General features: G+C 38.0%; 1 pseudogene; it reads left to right on the forward strand.

Moving 5' to 3' along the window:
* Positions 1-13,639, forward strand: part of LOC137760585 (small ribosomal subunit protein uS2-like) — a 150,516-nt pseudogene extending 136,877 nt beyond the window's left edge.
* Positions 13,640-20,352: the final 6,713 nt, after the last annotated feature.

Raw genomic sequence — 20,352 nt, forward strand, 5'->3', positions numbered from 1 at the left:
TGAAATGAACTGATTTTTTTTTAACTATAGCAAAATTTAGAATTTAAACACTACCCACTATCCCCTACCTAAAAGTCCTTAAAGAAGTCAAATAATACTGCTTGCTAGACCTAGCCTATTGGACTCTAGGCTCATTAACATTAAAAAATATATAATTTACTATTTGGAGTGACAGGTATATTACACAATTAATTTTTTGGTAATAAAATACCATTCAGTGAAGAAAGCAAGGCCAAAATTAGCAATCAAGGTGAAATAGATAGAAAGGTAGAAAGAAAATTATAAGCAGTGATGTGACTAACATATTTAGAGTCGTGATTATTGTGATAATTATATTACATTTTTGGTCAAGTTAAAACACCTTAGAAAAAAATTTATTTTTGTATGTCGAAAAAAATGGTCAAATAACACAATTTCATACAGCTCCAACTAATATCTCACAGTCCTCAGTATATTTTAATCAGGTTTTTGGAAAATGTAGCATTCATTTTTATTCAGGAAAATTAAGGGGTCCTGTGACTTGGCTTTATGCCAAATTATCACAGGGAATCAACAACAGAACTAGAAATATAACCTAATGGAATAAAAGAATTATTAATTACACTAATTCAGTAGCACTTACTGAGTGCCTACCACATGCCAGGCAAAGTTGTGGAAGTGTGTGTCCTTGGGGGGAGTGGACAGGATGGGAAATGGGCATCGTGGGGGAGCAATGTGACAAGCTTTACAGAGATTTAGACATTTGAAGTTTTCCAAACAGAGAGTTTAACCTTGGAAAAACCAAAAGACAGATGTAAGACTACCTCTTTTTTATTTTTACTTCTATTTGTCAGTGAAGTATTTGTTTCTGTTATCAACAGAAACTGATTAATGAAAAGGTGCTAACTTAATCGAGTTATGTATATGAATTCCCCAGCAAAGTCAGGCTTAGCCAGTAGTTTCATATGCTAAGATCAACAACCAAAGCACTTTCTGTCAGGGACTTCAGCTGAGTGAACAGTTTCATGAACTGACATTGTGGCAAAATATTAGCTTTAATAATGAATCTGCTAATTCTTCTTCCCTGCCTGTCTTGTTCAACATTACATTCCCATTACGGCAAATAATAAGCCCTCAATAAATATTTGTTAAATGAACAAATTAGCTGGTGTTTGGTCTTTGATTATAGCATAATAATTCCTACCAGATAAAATAAGTTCGCCATACTTATTGATTACATATAAACTTTTTAACAAATAGTGTGAATTACCATTCATTCAATTCTAACTTCTTGCCCCACCAAATAACACCATTCATTATCTCTCAATCAGATTTTTTCAAGAAGATCAAATCTATGTAAAGTATTAAATTCACAAATGTTAGCAAATTATTTTAAATATTCTTTTATTGAAACATCCTAGTTTGTGTATTATACTTTGTATGTGTATTTTTTATACTATAAATATAATCAGAGCTACATGTATACAAAAATTCTGTTTCCTTTTATTGCTTACAATACAGTACTATATGGCTACTACATAAAATTGTTATAAGAATTAATGAATTATACAAGAAAGGAATTTTAAATATAAAAGAGCATATTCTAAGTGAAAACATTATTATAATAATTCTACCTCCTTGCCCAGTTATAAAACACAAGAATCATTTTATAAGGCTACTTGTATATTAATTTCCAAATAGTCTGATTAAAGAATGTTTTAATCTATATTTTAGCCAAAACAGAAAATCTAATTTTAACATGTTATCAAGTGATTGAAAATAAAAGCACTGTCAATTTAAGTATTTCAACTGCCAGAGTTCTATAGGCCAGATAATAATTTTAAATAATAGCTACATTGTTAATTGTTGAAATAATATGTAATAGTCTTTTTTTCTCCTCAATCATTAAAATCATATAATATTCCAATAATAATTTATCACTAAGACAGGTATTTTTCTAAGTAATGTATCACCAAACCACATTTTGTTTCTGATGTCATCTGCTGAAATCAATCCATGTTATAAAATGACACATTGGCTAAAAACTTGATAAACTTTGGAATGAAGTTCACCGACATGCTACTAAAAATAGACCCTTTAAAATTTTTTCAACAAATTTAATACGAGCATGGTGATAGAAATACATTAGGATAATAGAAATTCACCCTACATTAGTTTTTAATGAATCTTAGATATCACAATTCTTTCATATACCAAATTTTAATTAGTCTTCAAAAATAATAACTACCATCTCTTGAGCAGTTACAACATGAATGATACCATGCTAAGCACTTTACATGCTTTACTTCATAAAATATTCACAACTTTAACATATTAATTAGTGTTCCCATTGTATAGAAATGAAACTGAGACTCAGAAGGTTAAGAAATTCGTTCTCAGTAGAAGAATTAGGATTTGAATACCTCAGGTCTATCTGACTCCAAAGCCCATAGTCTTAAACAACCATCCAATGTTAAGAAAAAAGTCCTAAATAAAGAGAAGTGGAAAGTCAGCAAAGTTGAAACACAAAGTTAAATTGGATGTGAAAAAAAAGATATTGCTAATTGTTAAAGAGAGAAGGAAATGTAAACTACACTGAGTCTCAAAGATACATTTACAAAATAAGTGAGACAAATAAATTTTCATTTTTAATAAATCAACTTCTTTTGGCAATATTTTTAAGATGATTGCAGAGAATAATCCTTTCCAAAGTCTCCTGATGAACACATTTTTCATTCTCGACTAAAAACTCAAGTTCTTTTAATAGTCAAAATTTTCACACCTGTGTGGTGGTTTCACTAATTAATGTACATTTTTAAACATTTGATAACAAGTTATCAAATATTTGTGAGGAAATAAAGTATGCCTATTTAAGCTTTAAACCGTCATTTGTCCTCCACGGGAAATTAAGTTATTTTCACATCTCAAAAAAATTCATGACACACAATTAAAAAACAACAAACAAAAGTCACATTTTATATGGCAGCAATTATGTTCATATGGTACCAGTATAATTGAAAGACAGAAGACATTTCATTCGTTAGTAACACAGAATTTCTTCTAGTGGGTTTCCTCAAGCTCATTAGATATTCCCTGGCTGATTCTCCTAAGTAATTAGATTTTAACAGGATTTTCAACAGATCAGAGCAATCTCTGTGGGTGCCAATAGAGAAGAGTCCCCCTCTGGCCTTACTAGCAGGGCAGAGCAGATAACATCCAGGCTGGGAGTTAATAGGACAATTACTGGCCTCTTTTAAATGAGTTACATTAATGCACTTAAGCTAAATGACTCTACATATGATTAAATATTAACATCTGCAAAGTATGAAATCATGATATGCAATCAAGTTTTGTTGTTTTAACTTCCCCAAAGAAAAATTTCAATTGTTTGTATAAATGCCTTTAAATACTGTGTATTGGACATTTTTAGGGTATACGAATAAAAAGTTGGAAAGCATTCTTTTTTATATATATATATATTTTTTTATTTTTATTTATTTATTTTTGGCTGCATTGGGTCTTTGCTGCTGCGCGCGGGCTTTCTTTAGTTGCAGCGAGCAGGGGCTACTCTTCGTTGCGGTACACGGGCTTCTCATTGCGGTGGCTTCTGTTGCAGAGCACGGGCTCTAGGCGCACAGGCTTCAGTAGTTGTGGCCCACGGGCTTAGTTGCTCTGCAGCATGTGGGATCTTCCCAGACCAGGGCTCGAACCCGTGTCCCCTGCCTTGGCAGGTGGATTCTTAACCACTGTGCCAGCAGGGAAGCCCCAAAAAGCATTCTTCTCACTTAAGAGTCCTAAAATATAATGACTTTTAGGATGCCACCTCTGGCTATGATGGAGTAACTAAAAAAACAGACAAATATATGAAATAATAGTTTTCAGACATGGGACAACAGGCAAGGAAGAGAAGGCAAAATAAATGAGGTGGTCTCCCTAAGCTGAGAGACAGAGTTGAAAATGTGGGGAAGCCAGGTGGCTAGAATCACAGGAAGAGCACCATGAAGGAGACGGCACCAGAGCACCAAAAAAGAGGGCTCTGAAGATCCACAGAGTCTCATGCTGTGTTGATAGGCACACACATACAAGGAAACTACGCAAGGTTGGAAAATGAACCACGGGAAAGGAGCAGGCGGAACAATTTTCCGAGCTCCCACAGGGCGGGGAATAGTTCACATTCCCAACAGCCAGGGCTAAAAACAAAACAAAACAAAAACATCCTCATAATATATAAAGCAACAGGCAAAAAACTCAGAAGGATAATGTCTCAGTAGTAGGCAAATTAGCCCTAGACTAAAAGTTGCTCTAGTCCTCCCTAACAAAGTTTAAAAGCAAAACTCAAAAGGATCAACCTATTTCCAAGTTTTTTGAATGCCCTGGAACAAAGCTTAAAAATATTTATAGGAACATAAAAGAATCCAGCACTAAACAACATAAAATTCACAATGTCTAGTACCCAAATTCACAAAGTCACACAAGAAGCAGGAAAATATGACCCATAATGAGGAGAAAAATCAATCAATAGAAACAGACCCAGAAATCAAACAGATTAGAAAATTAGGAGAAAAGAACATTAAAACAGCTATTATAAATATACTCTATATGTTCCAGAATAAAAAGGAAAGCATAAGCACGGTTAAGGAGAGACATCAAAGATATAAAAATGACCTAAATCAAACTTCTAAAAGTGAAAAGTACAATGTCGAAGATGAAAAATACACTGGATAGGATTAATGGTAGTTTGACACTGCAGACTGGAAAAAAAAAAAATTAACAGAGCAACAGTGAGCTGTGGGACACCTTCAAGCAGCTTAATATGTGACTAATTGGAATCCCAGAAGGAAAAGAGAGAAAGGAAGGGAAGAGAAAACCTATTTGAAGAAATAATGGCCAAAATATTTCCAATGTTGATGAAAATCATATACCAAAGAAACATGAAGCTACACCAAGGCATATCATAAATCAAGTAGCCTAAAGCAAACTGACTTTAAAATGAATTTTAAATACATTTAAAATGTTTTCAGCAAAAAAAAAAAAAAAAAAAAAAGCAAAATTTATTAGTTCAGACCTGATCCAAAGTCAGACTTGTGCTTGGCTCCTAAGACATTGGCCCATAACATTTTCTACGAATAATTTTTAACCTAATGTAAACAGTCAGTTTTGCCACTAAGTATGAGAGATATTTCAGAAGTTTTATATTGAATTCTATTCTTTACTTTTTGACTTTATAAAGCGATGTTTCCTATCCTTATTGTCATTATAAGGTTACCTAGTCTTATACCCCAAAACAATACATAAAATATCAAATTGGGCCCCCGCAAGTGCAGAGGCAAGAGCCTGAACCAGACAAATAAGTGCTGGGGAGCACTACTATCCCTCAGTTGGCTTTTACTCACTTGGATAAAAGAGGGCATAAGATCAGTAAGAGAATCTTCCCACTTATCAGGTCCTAACAAAATCACCATGAACTTAGTGGCAAGTTCGGGTCTTCATAATCCAGAGAGAAACGGAGCCCGTGTACATGGAGGGTCCTTACAAAGAGGTGATAACTACTTGTAACTTTTTCTTTCATGAGAATCAAGCTAGAGGCTTAAGTTAGACTTTAAGGAGAAAAAATTCCTGACATTGGAATAGATTAAAAACAGAAAACGAATTATCTTAAAGTTTTTAATTCAGGTTCTCTCCTGGATAATCCTTGTAAATTCTGGCATACACCTGACCTGTCTTTTCTATGAGTCTGTGAACACTTGATTGTTTAAAATAATACTTAACCTTCTTAGGCTGAGCCACAAGCCCCACTAACTCTCAAACAGCTTGGAGCATGTCTGTAACCCACCAAATGCAGGATTATTCAGACAGCCTTTTGTGTTGAATTTCACTTCTCTATTCTCTTTGTTCATCTAGAAGTCTGTTTCCATAATTCTATTCTCCCTTATGCAGTTTTCAAATGTCTATATCTTGCTTTATGTACTTGAAATATTCCAGAGATCGTAGGTCTAAACACGACTTTTTTTTTTTTAATTTTTATTTATTATTTATTTATTATGTTTATTTTTGGCTGTGTTGGGTCTTCGTTACTGTGTGAGGGCTTTCTCCAGTTGCGGCGAGTGGGGGCCACTCTTCATCGCGGTGCGCGGGCCTGTCACTATCGCGGCCTCTCTTGTTGCGGAGCAGAGGCTCCAGACGCTCAGGCTCAGTAGTTGTGGCTCACGGGCCCAGTTGCTCCGCGGCATGTGGGATCTTCCCAGACCAGGGCTCGAACCCATGTCCCCTGCATTGGCAGGCAGATTCTCAACCACTGCGCCACTAAACACGACTTTTTTCCAATCTAATTAAACTTAAAGGGCATTTGGGGAACTAGTTATTTAAAAGAATTCTTTGAGTGAATTAATCATCTTCTGAAATTTTTTATCTAAATCTGATTGTTATATATCAAATTTGCTTAACACAGGTACACAAAACTAAACTGTTAGTATTATTTGCAGATCTGGATGGAAGGGAATACCTTACATAATTTACTGAGTACTATCCATGGACATTGGAAAATGTCAGTATCACAAAGATATATAGAAATAACAAATCAATGAGTTTTAGAAAATGGGTTGAATCAAGCTGGCCAAATAGATTATATTAGTCATAATGAGACCCACATGAGAACCAGCATTTGCAAATACCTCAAGGAAATCAAACAATTTGCCTAAAGGAATTATAATAGACTCTAGTTTCCCTTTCCTTAACACTTTCGGAAATTTTTCAGGCCTGTTTTATACAATGAACTCGAAATTCTTATCAAAGAGGCATATTTATAGATTTGACTGATCCAGTGGACATTTCAGTATGTCCTAAAACATAGAATGTTGAAAGTAAGGAAAGACAAGGGTAATACACATGAAAGAGGGTATAGGATAATATAGTCCCGTGGCTAACTATGATTTTTGAACCACCGGAAAGCAGAACTAAAACCTATAACTTGAAGTTGCAGGAAGACACATTAGGCCTAATATAAGACTAAACTTTCTAACAATCTGAGCTAAACAAAGATCAAATTTCCCATCACTCTAAATGTGCAAACATTGAATGACCATTTGCCAGGGATTTTGTAGATTGGATTTAAGTGTTGTATAGGAGATTTAATTAGACAATATTTAAAGATCTAATCTTTAAGTATTCCTAAACATTCAGATGATCTAATTCTATGATCTTAAATGCTTTGGTGGTCACACAAGGAACTTCCTTTGCCTTAATTTCTCTATAGGATGATTGTAATACCTGTCCCTTTCTTGCATATAGGAAATACTGTACTGGAAGAATACCTAGGGTATCTGGCTCAATCACTAACTTGTTGGGTGACTTTGAACAAATCACTTAATAGTCCTTGGTTTTTGTTTTGTTATCTGCAAGTGTGGTCTGGGGGCTCTAAAGACATGCTCCAAGAGTTCACTTTACTTTATATATAGATTTTGCTTCTCCAAGTCTCTGACTCTAGCTGTATATCAGTCCGGCACCTTGGTAGAATAACCAGCCAAAATTCTATGCTTCTGGCATTCAGAAAAATGTAAAATCTCTAACATTATAATTCCATGTTGCTGATATGGGAAATCCTACAGTCATTAACTGACTGTTTGCCCCACCTATAGCCATTCATGGTAGCCAATCACAAAGAAAGGTCCCACTCCTGGTGTTCCAGTGGTTAGGACTCAGTGCTTTCACTGCTGGGGCACAGGTTCAATCCCTGGTCGGGGAACTAAAATCCCACAAGCTGCGAGGCGTGGCAAAATAATTAATTAATTTTAAAAAGATTGTATTACCAGTTTTACATTTTTTTTAAATAATTTATTTATTTTATTTATTTTTGGCTGCATTGGGTCTTCGTTGGTGCGTGCGGGCCCTCTCTAGTTGTGTAGAGTGTGGGTTATTCTTCGTTGCGGTGCGCATGCTTATTGTGGTGGCTCCTCTTGTTGCGGAGCATGGGCTCTAGGCTCAGGGGCTTCAGTAGTTGTGGCACGCGGGCTTAGTTGCTCCGCGGCATGTGGGATCTTCCCAGACCAGGGCTCGGGCCCGTGTCTCCTCCACTGGCAGGCAGATTCTTAACCTCAGCGCCACCAGGGAAGCCCCAGTTTTACATTTCTGATTAGAATTATATTGTCCCTGCTCCGAAAGCAGCAATTTGTACTATAATCCTAAGAAAGAGCAAATAGATGAACTCCAAGTTCATATCCATTACAATATTTTAGAATATTAGTTGTATCATTTACTGCTACTTCTAAAATAAATACACAGAGAATATTACCGAGAGACACATTAAATGAATCATTCTGAGAAAAATGCCAAATACAGCACAGAAAAATGACTAAAACTAATTCTTTTCTTACAGCAATTCATCAAAATTGACTATCTAGTCATTTGCATACACCTAACTCTGAGTTGAAAAATTCAATCTCATTAACTGAAAAAACTCTCCCACCAGCTTAATATTCTCTGTCTAGTGCCTAGACGAGCCTATCCAAAGAAAGCACAAATTCTTTGCTTTTCCATGTTAAAAATCTTACCTATGCCGTCCTTCCATGTAAGAAAGCCCAGGACCTAGTGGGTAAGTATACCTAATGTCAGGATTTTGCTAGAAAGCCTATTTGGCTCCCACACTAAGCCAACATAGCCTGTATCAGTAATAAAGATGCTATTTTGGCCTCAGCATTTACTCTTTTTACAAAATCTCTCAAATTACTCGGAAAGAAGAGCAGGGTGTTATCTAATGCAAGTCCTTTCAGAGAGCACCAGCATAACTGCAGGACAAACTTTTGACTTCAGTTGTCTCTACCATTTGAGAGGCCAGGAGAAAACATGAACCTTAATGGAGGTGGAATTATCCTTGCTATGACTGCAGTAAATGTTTGTTGAAGGGGAAAAAAATGGAAAGGGAAGATATACCATATACACGCAGTTTTAATGGAAAGCCTATTTCTGCCATATACATTAGAGAAATTGTTCAAGAACAGTTCATCCATGTGAAAATATTAGCACTGTAATTCTGCCAAGGTCGGTAAGACCTAGTGATTTGCTGAGATATCACCTTCATTTCACCAGGTAAATAAAGGCTCCTTTTTCAGTATGTCCTATCTAAGAAGGCACTCCATAGCAATAGTTAAATTATGAATACAGCACATATGTTCCATACCATATCATTTACAGCACAATTTAGCATAGACATAATGCTTTGTAACAAAACTACAATACCATTCACAAAATGCATTTAAATAGCATAATTTAGTTCATTAAATTCAGTCATTTACAGTAAATCAAAATCATCATAGGAATTGAAGAGAGTACACAGTTGTTTGTTTGAATAGTTAAGCTAGGTAAGTCAATTTCTTTTTGAAGGTCAAGGACAGAGTTATTTCCATTTTCTGTTATAAAAAAGATACAGCTGGTGTCAAAAGATAATTTAATGTCACCTCAAAATGATCAACCCTCTTTTCTTTCCTCCCCCCTCTCTCTCTCTCTCCTGGTTGCATATCATATCCCTGCCACTCCTAAAATATATCCGATTCTCAGAAAACATTTTACATACTAGTTAACTAGAATGTGTCTGCAGATTTCACAAAATCTCAAATGGACAATTTCTTTAAATTTTTAACCAAAGTATGTACATTTGGCCCTGAGAAAGGTTCAAACACTAGATCACAGTACATGTCATCATCTGCTTATCTGTCTGCTTTTCATACCATATTGTAATCCCCTTGTGGGTAGGAGCCTAGTCAATCATATTTAGATTCCTACAACCTAGCACAGTGTTTGTTGATTGTAAATTCCTTGAAAGCTAGGATTCGTTCTTTTATTTATCTATTTTTATTCCTTCTGGCCCCTACCATAATGCTTTACACAGACACAGTAAACATTCATTGATTTAAAAATCTCACCGGAGGGGCTTACCTAAGGATATATTTTATAAGCACACAAATTCAGTATATTTTTTATCGTCTTAGAAAACCAGTGCCTAGAAAGACAAAGGCAAAGTAAGAAAAGAGAGGACCTCCTCCAGGATTTAACACAAACTATTTGACCTCTCTGATTGTTACACAGTCCAATGTACTCTGAGCAGAATCACATTGCAGGTGGCCACAACTGTCTCCACCTTTCAAGTCTTTCTCTTAGCCTTTGCATGAAATGCTTTCAGCACAAACTCAGCAGTAATCAACAGTATGAGGATTTCAGCTTGAGTGCACCGGCTTTAAGGTTAATGCAATCTACACAGCGTTCATGGGCTCAGCATTTACCAAGACGTTCCATAACCCTATATATGCCTTGCCCTAGGTACTGTGTTAATTGCAGAGGATACGGACTCAAGTAAGACCTGAACTCTCTCCTCAAGCTGCTTCGAATCTATCAGGGCACACCATCAACAATGCAGTGTCTGAGGTAAGCACAAGTGCTCAGAGAGAGAGAAAGCACACTATCTTGATAACAAAAAGATAGCAACTCCCTCTATTCAGCACTCCCCGCCCCATGTGAAGAACTGATTTCCTCTCTCAGCCCTTTATGAGAGGGCCAGTGATACACTGGAGGAAGTTTAAAAGGAGAGCTGTCAGATGGAAGGGCTGCCTTCTCACATTTCCTCCCCTCAGGCTACCTTTCCCCTTACTTAAAAAGGAGGGAGAGTGGGAAAGAATGTTGGAAATTTTTTTAATTGAAAGTAACTGTTCTTGAAATTATCTGAGTATTGCTAAGGTGAGTATTGCTGGTTTGAGGAACCAAGTCAGAGTCCATTATCATGAACAGCCTTTAATTGTATTAACTCCCTACACTGAGAATATCAATAGCTCCACAGAGCCCAAGCAATAAAAAAACAAACTCCTTAGATTGCATTAAAGACCTCTGTACTCTGGCTTCAGTCTTGTCTCTCTTAGTAGCAGAGACTGCTAGTTTCCTCCAATATCCATTTCCCCCTTCCTCTATCAGTAATAAAAATTTTAGATAGAAACACAGCCGCCCCGAAAAAAAATTGTTCCCCAGCTTCCCTTGCAGTTAGATGTGGCCATGTGACTAAATTCAGGCCAACAGGACACTAGTGAAAATGTCAGGAGGAAAATTCTGGGAACCTAAAGAGACAGTGGATGCGTACCTCGTCCTGCCCACTGGGACATGCCATGCTGATCCTGGATTGCCTACCTCCAGATTTTTAATTAAAAGGGAAATTATTTTCTATCGTATTTCAGACACCGAGTTCAGCCGCTACTTGAACATTCTGTTATTTGCAACCTCCGTTTCCCCCAGGTCCTCCTCTGGTGGCCTGCTATGAACCAGGCGCTGTGCTAAGTCTCTAAATACCTCATCTCATTTCAATCCTCACAAATACCCTGTTAGGTAGCGACTATTATTAGCTTCGTTTTACAGATGAAGAAACTGAGACTTAGAAAGATGAATTTACTTGCTAACAAGAGGCAAAGCCAGGTTTTTGAACCCAGGCAGTTTGTCCCCAGAGGCTATGCTTGTAATCTCTCTAACAACACTGTCCTTTCCACAGGGATGGAAGCGTTCTATGTCTGTGCTGTCTAATACGGTAGGCACTACCCACATGTGGCTGTGGAGCACTTGAAATATGGCTAGTACAACTGAGGAGCTGAAATTTCTATTTCATTTAATTTTAATTAATTTAAATTTCAATAGCCACATAGGGGTAATGGCTACTGTGTTGAATGCTGCAGCTCTAAAGACCCTATGCTGAAGCTCTAGAAAATAGCACCAGCATGCTCTGTGTTGACCACGTGCTCAGTAGGTATTTGCTTTAGTACTCTGAGTTGGACTGAGGTGAACATCAACCACACTAGACATAATCGATGTAGATGAAAAAAAAAAAAAACCTGAAAAAGGGACAAACTTAACAAATTCAGGGACAACATGAAAAAGAGACAAAGTTGAAGCAACAACAACAACAAAAACCACTCAAGCTCAGCATTTGCAGCAGAAGAGAACACTCAACTCATTTTGTCCTTGCTCAAGCAGAGTCTGGAAGAGGTACGTCAAGATGACCAATTAAATGACGTATAAACCCAGTTTCATAAAAGCTGGGCTGGCATCCATTTACAAAAACCTTCAGAGGACACTGTGGTTTCTCATGCCGTCTTTAAAGAAACTGTCTGTGAAAGGTTGGAATGGGTCTCACTAGGCTGGAAAGAATACGTTCAGATCACTGTACCTAACAACCATTCATCATCAATTCCATTTTTCATTTGGTAGGGAAATGACAGAAACTCACTCTCTCCTGGTTACAGCAATTCAGAGCAAAAAACCTTCTAGTTATACTATCAGGCCAAACTCTAAATTTTAGGCCCCTTTGGAATTTTTCACTCTTGCTTTTATCCCACCGCGGTGAAGCACCAAAGAATGCAGTCAGGGACCCACACCGTTAGGTGAGCTCCTCCCAGCCTGGCCATTCCTGGTGTGACCTTTCACCAGGTCCCTGGCATAAGGCAGTGTGTCGTCTCCTGGAGCAAAGCCAGAATGTAAGATGAAAAGCCACATGTGGAGGATGACGCAGGGGAAATAATCATGACCCTCATACTGAGAGCCAGAAAGAAATCTGAGGTCTTAAGCACGCTGGTTCCTAAGCCTGGGGGTTTTACTCAGCATAAAACTCCCTTAACATTTTATTTTGTAGGGCTTCCAGACACAGAACAGTGAGCATACTAGCAGTCAAACTTTGGGTGTACCACTCTGCACTACCCAGAGAGGGGTCTAGATGGTGTTGTCCTGGGTTTCCATAATAACTTAAAGGGAAATTTTCACAATCACCAGAGCCCTTGAGGTCCCACAAATGAAGGAAGACGATGTCCTTAAATTCCAAGCAGCAGGAGCCCATTTAGGTGGCACCAACCTTGACTTCCAAATGGAACAATACATCTCCTAAAGGAAAAGTGATGGCATCTACATTATAGATCTGAAGGGGACCTGGGAGAAGCTTCTGCAGATGGCTTGTGCCATTGCTACCATTTAAAAACTGACTGATCAGTGTCATATCCTCCAGGAACACTGGCCAGAGGGCTGTGCTGAAGTTTGCTGCTGTCACTGGAGCCACTCCTATTGCTGCCCGCTTCACCCCTGGAAACTTCACTAACCAGATCCAGGCAGCCTTCCAGGGGCCGCATCTTCTGGGGGTTACTGATCCCAGGGCTGGCGACCAGCCTCTCACAGAGGTGTTGTACGTTAACCCACCAACCACTGCTCCCTGTAACACAGACTCTCCTCTGCGTCCTGTGGATGCTGCCATCCTTGCAGCAACAAGGGAGTTCACTCAGTGGGTCTGAGGTGGTGGATCCTGGCCCAGGAAGTTCTGCACATGCGTGGTACCATCCCGTGTGCACACCCGTGGGAGGTCACGCCTGATCTCTGCTTCTACAGAGGTTCTGGAGAGACTGAAAAGGAAGAGCAGGCCATGCTGAGAAGGCCATGGCCAAGGAGGAGCATCGGGGTGAATGGACTGCTGCAGCTCCCAAGTTCACTGTGTTCTACCCCCGGGCGCAGACGGGTCTGAAGGCGCAGGGGTCTCTTTGCCTGCCCAGAAGTTCCTGCACAAGACGGGAGCCCTCAGCCCGCCACTGAGGACTGGTCTGAAGCTTCCACTGCTCAGGCCACTGAAAGGGTAGGAACAACCACGGAGTGGTCTTAAGCTGTTCTTCCCCAGGCTTTTAAGCAGAAAACAGAAATAAGGTAGATAGAAAATAAACATCAGTTTCTTTAAAAAAACAAAACAAAAACAATTCTGGGTATAAAGTGTCTGTACTATTCAACTCAAGGGCCCATTCAGTCCAACAAACATTTTTTCAGTTCCTACTATGTGATGGCCATGCTGAGTGCTAAGAGCACAAATAGGAATACAATGACACATAACAAACATTGGGACATTCTGTAACAATGTCTTATGGAGAACAAATATTTTTAAAATCACTGCCATGCCTTACATATACTATTTCAGTTAAGCCTCAAAAGCCTCTGTAAGATTGGTTTTATTACTCCTGTTTTTTCAAGTGAAGAGGTTGAAGCTCAATGATTAAACAACTTGCCTGTTTGTACAACTGGTAATTGCCACAGGCCAGATCCAAATCCAGGCCACATCCAAATCCAGGCCAAATATGTGTCTTCTACTATATATAGAATAAATAACTAACAAGAACCTACTGAATAGCACAGGGAACTCTATTCAGTACTCTGTAATGACCTATATGGGAATAGAATCTAAAAAAGAGGGGATATATGTGTATGTATAACTGACTCACTTTGCTGTACAGCAGAAACTAATACAACATTGTAAATCAACTATAATCCAATAAAAAAAATTAATTAAAAAAAGTGTGTCCTTCTCACCAGGCTAGTCTCTTCCCCCATCCCTCCCAAATATAACTGAAAGACAGTATACTCAAAGATTAGCCCCCATAATAATATCAAACATCTTTAGGGCCTGTAAAAGCTTGGTCTCTCACAAGTTGAAGTAACTACTTCAAACAATAACAATGACTTATTGAATGTTTACTATACCCAAGTACTTATCATATTTGATCTCCAGTGTCACAATTATCCTGTAAGGCAAGTATTATTAATATTATCATCCCCATTTGACAAATAAAGAAACTAAGTCTCAGGAAAATTAATGGCGTTGGCCAAAACCGTACAAGTACTAAAGGAAAGAATCAACACTGGAACCCATTTAGCTCCTAAGTCAATACTCTTTTTTTTTTTTTTTTAAGTCAATACTCTTTTAACTAACCATTCTGCCTTGAAAAACAAAGACTCTGAAATAAGAGTAAACTCTGGATTTAATATTGGGCCCAGTCCTTTCTGGGGAGGGGGGAGGACCTTCTTACTTGATTACCTAGCAGAAGCGGATGGGTTTGGAAGAAGAAACCCATTAAGCCATGCGTAAGAAATAACAAACCAAACAGATTCCAAGTTAGAGGATGGAAGGCTCCACAAGCATCAGGAGAGTATCAAAGGCCCCCAATAAATAAAATATGGATTAACACTACTGAGAATAGTGAGAAGCACAGAAATCTGGAGCCAAAAAAATATGACTTTGAATCCTGGCTTTGTTGCTTACTATCTGCGTAATTTTAAGCAAGTTATTTCAACCTCTTTGGACCTCATTGTTGTTTTTGTATCTGCCAATATAGATTATTCAATTTGCTAATGTGAAGTGCTTTGCAAAAAGAGTCAACAGTTTTAAGAACCTGCAATGTGCCAGGACCTGAACTAGAGCTGGAAGTTGTGATGAAATCGTGGAAAGATTACATGCAAAACCCCCTTAACACTAACAAGAACCATGAGATCATTTTTAATAGTACCCCTTTTTCAAAAGAAGGAAACTGAGATCCGGAGAAATGAAGTACTTTGGCCAAGGTCACAGAGCCAGTAAGTGTTAGAGCTATGATTTGAAGCCAGGAGCCGGACTCTAGAGACTACACTTTTACTCCCTGGTACTGGGGTGCTCTGGGAAGCCAGGGAACAGCAGCAGGAGCCAGGACTGGAACACGTAACTTCTGAAAGTTGGTACTCAAGTTAAAGCTAAGGAGCCTGGAGAAAAATGAGTAGCCTGCAGCAATGAGGGTCAAATAAAGCCCTGAGCTAGAAACAAATAAGGAGGCAGCAACCTGGAAGTTACAAATATCACTGAGTAAGGCAAGATGAGCAGTCACAGGACTGGGTTGGTAAGAAACAGAAGAACCCAAGGGGAAAACAGAGAAAAGACAGAGGAAGAAAAATACTAATAGACAATAAATATATGGAAATCTCTAAACCAAGTCGTTAATAGGGAAGAAATTATGTCTGGGAATAGGGAGTGTGCTACATGAAAGAAAACGTCTGCTTTTATTATGTTTCAAGATTATTTAACTCTGACCAAAGAGCAGTGTTGCTTCTGCAATTTTAAAATTAATAAAACTAAGAATACTAAAATATATGACAAAACAAAAAACTTCCAGTGGGTTTAGATGGAAGAACAAGGTACAGAGGTCAAAATCCAAATAATAAGCTTGGCACAGCAGAGGATCCAAACCCAGGGCACCTATTGGATTGGAATCCAGGGAGACACAGACTAGAATGGCAGAGCTGGAAGGGGCCTTAAACTATGTCTAGCTTCTACCCCCATTTCATTTTTTTTTTTTAACATCTTTATTGGAGTATAATTGCTTTACAATGGTGTGTTAGTTTCTGCTTTATAACAAAGTGAGTCAGCTATACATATACATATATTCCCATATCTCCTCCCTCTTGTGTCTCCCTCCCACCCTCCCTATCCCACCCCACTAGGTGGTCACAAAGCTCCAAGCTGATCTCCCTGTGCCATGCGGCTGCTTCCCACTAGCGATCTATTTTACATTTGGTAGTGTATATATGTCCATGCCACTCTCTCACTTCGTCCCAGCTTACCCTTCCCCCTCCCCGTGTCCTCAAGTCTGTTCTCTAGTAGGTCTGCATCTACAGAGTGAAGTAAGTCAGAAAGAGAAAAACAAATACCGTATGCTAACACATATATATGGAATCTAAAAAATTTTTTAAAAAAATATTTTTAATGGTCATGAAGAACCTAGGGGCAGGACGGGAATAAAGACACACTTCATTTTTTAAGTGAGGGAAACTGAGGCCCAGAGAGGGAAGTGTAATGAGTCCAATGTCACATCATTCATTGCTACACAACATAGACACAAACTTGGCCCCAGGTTATAGGCAGTTTCAGACTCTACAGAGTAAAACAAGAGACAGAGACAGGCTGGGATGGAGGAACAGGTGCCAAAGAGAACACATTTCCTGACAACAGTCACTAAAAAAAGCAATCCTACACCCTTGTGAATGTGCAGGGATTTTTCTGCTCTGTAGAACAAGGCAGTCTTTGGGGAAAAGCGGAAAGATGCCTGAGCAGAGAAATGAAGATTTTGCGGACAAGCAATCGGAGCCCACAGTGCAAAAGGACTGCCTTTTCTCTAATAAAATAAACATCCATGAGACTTCAGGTGAGTCATTTAATCTCTCTCAACCTCGGTTTCTCCATCGTTTGGAATATCTCTCCAAATAAGGTTGTTGTTGCAGAATCAGGACTTCTCAAATTGTATTTGGCAAAATTCTAGGGGAGGGGGTTTGTGGAGTTCCATTGGTACCTGTGTTTGGGAAACCTTGCATTCTCTATCTGTCATCTTGGAGATTCAAGGTGCACATGAAATGGGCATTTGCTCTTTTTGACTGCCCAACATCATTCATCCTATTTCCAGCAATTAACTCTGCTATCCATTTGGAAATCAACCCTTCTCCTCTCGGTCCATGTAGATCCTATGGGGTTGACTTCCATGCCCTGGCACAAAGCATGACACATGATCAATGACCCAAGTGAGGCCAAAGTATGACACACACCCCTCCTCCAGATGATGCTGACAATTAAGTTTTCTGGAATTATTTTCCTCCCTTATAAAGTAAAATGATAATAATGCATTTCTAGAATAGTTGTAAGGATTGAGATAATGCATGTAAGGCATCTAGTTCAGTACCCAACACATTACTAGTACTCAATAAAAAGGAATTATTAATATTACTTAAAATTTTCACTGTATTAGGGCTAGGAGAAACAGGTATAAACATCCAGTAGGACTCTTTAGGTTGTAAATGACCAAAAACTCACACCAGATTAAGCAAAAAGTGAAATTGGCTCACACAACTGAAAAATCCAGAGGGAGATTTTCCTGGCTTTCATCTAAACCTGATCCAGAGGTACCCACCATCTGCCTCCGGCTCTCAGCCTTACTCTCCTCCATACTGTACGCCACAAGGAGGCAATGTGCCAGTCAGCAACTTCATGGCTACATTCTCCCAGGTTTCGGTCTAGCAAAACAGTCAGCTCTTCCTGGTGGCTCCCATCTGAGCTTGGGGCTTTGGAACAACTTAGGTCATGGGCCCAGCCCTGAAACAACAATGTTATTAGGAATGGCAACTATGTGAGGTGATGGATGTGTGAATTAACTTCATTGCGGTAGTCATTTCATAATGTATATGTCTATCAAATCATTATGTTGTACAGTTTAAGTATATACAATTTCTCATAAAACTGAGGGAAAATAAAGGCATTAAAATAAACAATGTTATTAGGAGGACTTAATACTCTGGCCAGGACTGAGTCACATGATCTATTCTAGGTGGAACCCCACCAACTACATGGGAAAGAAATGGTTCTCTAAAGGACATTTGGGTAGAGCTCTGCAATAAGGAGGAGCAGAAAAAACAAATACCTATTAGAAGATAAAATAAAATCTTTGTAACAAACTAATAAGAACAGAACACCAAAACAGACATTTTCATATATTATTTTGAGTGGGCAATTTGGCAAATGCCCATTCTTTTTGCCCAATTCTACTTTAAGAAATGTATCCTATACATAAATCACACCAGTGTGCAAGGATGATATTTAGAGGATGATCACTGAAGCACCAGGTGTAATAGCAAAACACTGTCCATTAATATGCAAGTTGTTAAATTATTATATTCATAGGGAAAACACTGCACAATTATGTTTTAATAAGGTAGATCTGTATGTTCTGATATGGAAATAAGTCTATGATGTGCGTAAAGGGAACAAAGCAAATTGCAAGAAGATAGGCAAATTTGGTCCTGCTTATGTAGATACATAAAAAAAAATCTGGAATAATGTCCAAAAAATGAGTAATACTGTTTATTGCTGAGGAATAAGTACTAGGGAGTTAGGAGTGGCAGGAAGAAGACATTTACTTTCACTTTATATCCCGTGGGCTTTTAATTTGTTTACCTAAATACACATGATTTTTATTACTTTAAAAAGTCTAAAAATCACCTGTTCATTTGACTGTCTATTAACATGCCTCACAGTTTGCACCACTGGCTCTAAAGGAGCAAAAATATTTGCTTTATATGTGCTGAAGAAATTTATTAAATTTCTAAAAACATGTGTAAATGGGATTTCACCACGAGACTCTACATACTTCCAAAAAGTATACAGATCTTCTTAAGAAGCAGTATAATATTTTCATGCTTATCTAGCAAATTATCTGGGCTACTGAATCAACTTGGTTCATTTATTTACTTTGTTTATCGGTCAGACCAGCCCATCACAGGATTTTGCCACTATAAATTGGCCCCTGGACTGACTCGTTCAGGCAGGAAGAAACTCCATCAAACCCAATAATTAATCGGGCACTCCTCCATATGTCGCGATGACTACTCATTAAAGCAACGCATATGGCTCTTACCTACATGTGCTAGCTTTTTGCTTTTATTCATGGTTCAACAAATTTATGCACCTTAGGTCCAGTGGAACAAAGAAAATTAGTACAGAAGATATTATAATTAGGCTGACAGTTTAAAATTAGAAAAGAAAAACTGAAATTGAAAGAGATGTTGCCATTAACAGTAGAATTCATGACATAGCAAACATCTTTGGATGGCCTTCTATGTGCAAGGTACAAGGCTAAACTCTAGAAACATGAAGAGATACATATGTCATTGTCTGTGCCCATAGTCTTACTTTTTGTTTGAAGAGATAGCACATGTATTGAAAAAAAAATAAGTAATGGCATAAGGTTATCGCTGGCGAGTGCCATATATTTCTATTTATCAAGATTCCCACTTAAGATGTATAAAGCATCTTAGGAGTCATGAGTAAGTGAAATATATCATACTGTATATATTATATATACTGTAAGAACTATCACTAAACGTAGAGTATTGTTATGGACCGAATGTTTGTGTTCCCCCAAAATTCATATGTTGAAATCCTACTGCCCAGTGTGATGGTGGTGTTGTGAGGTGGGGCCTTTGGGAGGTAACAGGTCATGAGGGTGAAGCCCTCATGAATAAGATTAGTGCCCTTATAAGAAAAGACATGAGAGCTTGCTCCTGCTCTCTGCTCTTTCCTCCACATGAAGGATACAGTGAGAAGTAGCAGTCTGCAACCCAGAAGAGGACCCTTACCAGATTCTGACCATGCTGGCACCCTGATCTCAGACTTCTAGCCTCCAGAACTGAGAAATTTCTGTTGTTTATAAGCCACTCAGTCTATAATGCTTTGTTATTGCAGCCCAAACTTATATAATACAAGTATATAGCAGTTAACCATATCATTTTATAAAATAAGAAATGAATATTACCAAATTGAATTGACAATGCTTTGGTAACTTAGGTATTAATAATATAATTTCCAAATGATTTGTTTTAAAATATACACAAGAAGTACAAAACCAAAACAATGATTTTGAATCATCACTGTGAGTGACATAAGATATGACAATAATCATAATCACAATCATAGCTAAGACTTGCCTGGTATTTATTATGTGCTAGGTACTATTCTAAGTTATATATAAATATGTATTT

Source organism: Eschrichtius robustus, chromosome 3, assembly GCF_028021215.1.
Source record: "Eschrichtius robustus isolate mEscRob2 chromosome 3, mEscRob2.pri, whole genome shotgun sequence".
In the NCBI taxonomy this organism is placed as follows: domain Eukaryota; kingdom Metazoa; phylum Chordata; class Mammalia; order Artiodactyla; family Eschrichtiidae; genus Eschrichtius; species Eschrichtius robustus.